At 52.8% G+C, this 5,135-nt stretch overlaps 1 long non-coding RNA gene across 1 annotated transcript; it reads right to left on the bottom strand.

Moving 5' to 3' along the window:
* Nucleotides 1–1,762: 1,762 nt before the first annotated feature.
* On the bottom strand, nt 1,763–4,622 carry LOC134472929 (uncharacterized). The gene is made up of 2 exons (XR_010042962.1): nt 3,089–4,622; nt 1,763–2,720 (listed from the first exon to the last, which is right to left on the bottom strand). It is a non-coding gene; the product is annotated as an uncharacterized LOC134472929 (long non-coding RNA).
* Between the last annotated feature and the right edge of the window lie 513 nt (nt 4,623–5,135).

Below are 5,135 nucleotides of genomic sequence, written 5' to 3'. Positions count from 1 at the left end.
TAACTCTGATCATGTGGAAGTCTACAAAATGAACCCAAAAGAGCCAACCACAAATGACTATATAGCATTTGATTCCATTTACATAAAATTTCCAGAATAAGCTTTTTTTCTTTACCAGGAATTAAACCCACAACCTCACACCTTCTATGCAGGCACTGTACTACTGAGCTATACCCCCCAGGCTAAAATAGGCAATCCTATGGACAGAAGCTGGTTTGGGTTTGCCAGGGCTGGGGTGATGCAGGGATTGGGGAGGATGACAGCTAAATGGCTCAGATTTTCTTTTTGAAGGGATGAAATCTTCTAGTTCTAGTGATAGCTCCAGAACTTTGTGAATTCACTAACGACCATTGGGTTGTAAAAATACTAAAATCAGAAAATAAGAAGTAAGTGTGGTTGAATGAACCGGAAATGAGTGATTAGGACTGAGATCCTGAAAACTACACTCGGAAGGGAGCCACTGGTGTCACCTGTGTGAGTTACAAGGGGCATCCGGTACCAAGAGGAGGTTGGGGTCACTCCTGGATGCTCTGCCCCAGAGAGCTCAGAGAACAAGGCGCAAGATTTCCCTGGACTCCTGACCTCCTTGACAAAGCCGTCATCTCTCTGTGACACTTCAGACCCAAGGCCAATTTGCAGTTCCCTTTGGTGGAGAATCTGTCTCCAATCCCACCAAGTGCAAACACAGCTTCTCACCAGGAAGGTGAAATCTGTCTGTCTCAGCAAAGCCGCTTTCCCAGCATCCTCCACAGGAGGAGCCCTGTCCTGGGCCCTTGAGTATGGTTAGCCCTCCCATAAGCACCCTGGGTAATTCTCTTCAAAGAGGCTGCCTGGCCAAAGGAAGTGATTTGTATCACTTTGCATGGCAAGCATAAGGACTGGAACCCAGCAACCTAGGTGCAGGCTCTGTGCTCTTAACCCTGACACCATGCAGATGGCCGACGGCAGATGAGCCAGAGATTCTGGTCCCCTCCACAGCCACCAGGTTGGATGCAAGTGAGGAGGGGGTCTTTTGATTTTCACTCAGTCTTTGCGCTACAGGGCTAACATCGGCAGCTCAGGGACCAAAATCTGGAGCCCTGAGTCCTGACCCCAAGCAGTTCTGGGGTCCTTCTTATAACAGCCATGGTCACTGCCATGACAAAGGGTGATTCTTCTCAGGTGCCATTGTGGAGATAGGCACACCACATGTGTCAGCTCTTGTGAGTCTCCAGCCATCCCAGGAGGGAACCACCTCAGCTCTGGATTACAGATGAGGAAACTGGGGCTTTACCCAGCACTATGGTACATACCTGTAACCCCAGCACTCTAGGAGGCTGAAGCAGGAAGGATGGCCAGCCTGAGCACAGCCTGGACAACTTAGCAAGATCACATCTCAAAAAATAAATGGCTGTGTATAGCTCAGTGTGAAGGCCCTGAGTTCAATCCCCAGTATCACAAAAAAAAAGAACACATGAAAAGAAAGAGAGAGAGAGAGAGAGAGAGAGAAAGAAAGAAAGAAAGAGAAAGCAAGCTAAGGCTTGGAAAGGATGTGACATTCTCTAGGGTTCAAATCCAGCTCTGCCTCCTCCAAAACCTGCCTCCTCCGGCTGTGCGTACAGCTCCTCCCCTCCCCGGCTGGGCACAGAGCCAGTTAATCTCCCTGAGCTGAGCATCCCAGCTCGAAAAAGAAGACTGTAAAACCTCCCTGCAGGCTGCTAGGAGGATTAAGTGGAAATGATCTGATATGATGTAACATGATAAGACATGACATAACAGAAGATAAAGTTCACATAATATGTTTTATATGATGTAATATAAATGATATAGCTCCCTCCATTACCACACAGTAGATTAAAATAGAACACACTTCCCCCCTCCAGGGAGTCCCAGCCCTGGTACAGGAGCCCCGATGTGCTAGGCTTTCTCACAAGATGCGCTGAAGGAAAGCGGGGCCGGCCCCGCCAGCGAGCAGCAGGTGCTGACGTGTGCCACTGTTACCATGGTTAAAAGCACTCCTACCCTGCCGCACAGCCAGAGCCTCACCAAGCGGGACCTCTGCGGAGGGGAGGAGGGGACGCCAGGCACAAGGTTCCTGATGCTGACATTGTCTGACACTAGGGCACACGGTCAGCACAGGAGACTGACATCTGTCATCTAGCATGCCAAGGGTCTCTCTGAGTCCCTGGAAGCCTATCGCATGTGCTCAGTGCTCAGTACTCAGTACTCGGTTCTGCTTAGTCAGTCAGATGCTGAAATGCTGAGACCAGTTCACAATGTAGGAGACACAGCTGGTGACACCATCGAGCGTGAGGGCAGGGACTGGCCAGGGAGGGCCACTGAATTTGATTCCTCATACTCTGATGCCCTGTCTGATGCCAGGCATAAAGGGTAGGGTCCCCAGGAATGGCAGTTTCAGAGGGTCAAACTCCTGCAGTGTCACCTGTCCTCTGAGCAAGCAGGCCGGGTCATCCTCCCCTGGGGAGTAGACAAGGCCTCCAGCACGAGCTGGGGACTGTCCTGGGAGGGGGCTCCCACTGCAGCTCCTCGCTGATCCCCCTCCCTGAGGCTCCCTAACCCTGAGGAAACCCAGGCCCCAGGTCTGTAGGATGCAGGGTAAGGACGAAGTCCATCCTCGGTCAACACGCAGTGAACAAGGTGGAGATCTGGCTGCTTCCGCCCCACACATGGGCTGCCTGTGTCCAGTCATGCCAGTGTATCAGGACGAGACACCAGGTGACCTGTAAAGAGCAGAGGTTTATTTCTCACACTTTCGGGCTCTGAGAAGTCCAATATCAAGGGAGCTGCCCTAGATGGGGCCCTTCTTGCCGCGTAGTCCCCTGTGAAAGGCAGAAGGGCAGGAGCATGCATAGGCGGAGGTAAACTGCTCCGGACAGGGCGCCTGCTCCTGGGGCCACTGACCCCCTCCCGGGACAGCAGCAGCTCTCTGTTCACGAGGGCAAAGCCTTGTGACCTCCCCGCACTGCTGCATTCATCACTGGGCTTCAGTTCCCAACACACGAACTTTGGGGACACAGTCAAGCCACTGCACCATTTGGGCTGCAGACCTGGTCGCAGCGGAGCGTCCACTGCAGAGCTGAACTCTTACCTCCTGGGCGGAGGCACAGGTGAGTGCATCCCTGCACGGCTTCCCCCTGGGCCTGAGGAGGCTGCAGGTAAGATGTGCAAATATCCTGGGAACCCAAGCACAGGCCTTGGGTCCCCCAGTGAAGAGGAAGCCAACTGAGAGCTGAGGAAGCCAGGGCGTCTTCAGAGTTCAGCGTGGGGGTGGGGCAGCTGGCGCATGCGCAGACAGAGCCTGGCCTGACCCCGGTGACCCCGGAGACCCGCGGGAAGGCGGGGCCAGGACCCGGCAGAAAGCAGCGCATCGGGGCTTAGCCGGGCTGGAGCACTTAATTTTGTGGAAATCTGGGTCTGAAATGAAATGAGCCTTCGGGGAAGAGATTTAATACTGTCTTGGAGCCTTTGTCTTCATTTAGGGCGACGGGGATTGCGTTTATCGCGGCTTCTCCCTTCGTCCCAGTTACATTTATTCCGGATTTATTCACTTACGAGTCTCGCAACAAGAAGTTGAAATGAATAAATGTACTTTTTTTCCCCGAGCTACATTAATTTTGGAGTCAGATTTATTCTGCCCGCTGCTCCCCTTCTGGTTACTGATGAGCCGCGGAGGCCGCTTTGGGGCTGCACCAGGGAGGTGAGGCTGAGCTCTGGGGGTGCAGAGCGGAGGAGCTCTGGCTTGTGGGAGAGGGAGGTGACAGTCGTCCATGCAGAGGGCTGTGGTGAGGCGCAAGAGTGAAGTCAGGGCAGGGCAGCTACTTTCTGAGCCAGAGTAGGTGTTGTGGGAACTGTGTCCCCTCCCCCCAAAAAAGAATGCGGAAGTTCTATCCACACTGCGGCTAGTGATCGGGACTTCATGGAAGCAGAGTTTTGCAGAGGTAATCAGCTTTGCAGCAAGTAATTAGCGCTGCCTCTAATCCAGCAGATGAGCTGAGCGTCTTCGGAAGAAGAAAGGTTACACACACATAGGAGAAGCCCCAAGATGACAGGCTCATGTGGGAGAGGGCCGGGCCGGATGGCCCCGCTATACATCAATCCCTCTCACCACAACGGTTATGGGTTAAGAACTGGTGGTCAACTTAACGCCAGCTGGATTACATCAGCATGGCACTGAGGGAAGATGCTCCACCTGAGGAGGGTTGCCAGGATAAATAGGTGGAGAAGAAGGGAGGTGTTGAGATGCTGAGGCGTTAATGCGTCCTTGCCTTGAAGCATTGTGGGTTCTCCTACGAGTTGCTGTCTGAGCTGTTGGTTCTCCTGGAGAAGCTTTGGTCCTCACATCGAGCATTGCTTCCATCGAGCATTGCTTCCTGGCTCCGGAGGGGAAGACATGTGCTGCTTGGTCTCCAGGATGAACTCGTCACGCTGCTTCCTGGCATGTACCCGACTGTGCTTGTCCTCGGAGGAGCTCGGGGCCTCCGTGTCACTGAGGACGGCTGTGGTGCCTTTCAGGACAGCCCTGGTCTCTGTTGTGAGTGTGACTTCTCAGCTCCAACACAGAACCCTCATCCTACCAGCACAGCTCCTTCAGCCCGCTGGCATGGACTTTCTGGCTTCCACCGCTGACCTTTGGGCCTTCCCAGCACGGATCCATAAGAGACTGGTGTGAGTCCTTCTTGTGGGCTCTGGACCTCCAGTTGGACTCATGGGAGGTGTTGTCATGAGTTTTCATCTGGACTCATGTGGGACTTAGGCTCTTGACTAAATATTCTATGTCTCTGGTGTTGCAGATAGATTTCCTGCATTTTCTTGTGTTAACTCCTGGTGACCATTATAAAAATAATACTATAAACTCCATGTCCTGATTCTAATTGTTCTCTGCACAACCCTTAACTACAACAACAAACTCACCCCACAAGGCCAGCACTGGTCCCTTGTGAGGACAGTGCACCCAAAGCCCAAATCACCTTCTCTACCTCTTTATGGCATCACCACTCCTTGACATCACCAGGGGACCAAGTTTCCAGCTCATGAGCTCTTGGAGAACAGGTCAAACCACACCCAAACCATGTCCCTAAGGAGCTCCAGGAACCCTCAATTACACCCGAAACTAAGAAGGATTCTCCCCAGACTCA

Source organism: Cavia porcellus, unplaced genomic scaffold (assembly GCF_034190915.1).
Source record: "Cavia porcellus strain 051 isolate PalLab524CR breed Dunkin Hartley unplaced genomic scaffold, mCavPor4.1 scaffold_25, whole genome shotgun sequence".
In the NCBI taxonomy this organism is placed as follows: Eukaryota; Metazoa; Chordata; class Mammalia; order Rodentia; family Caviidae; genus Cavia; species Cavia porcellus.
The sequence above is the reverse complement of the archived record's forward strand: the minus strand, read 5'-3'. Positions and strand labels throughout refer to the sequence as shown.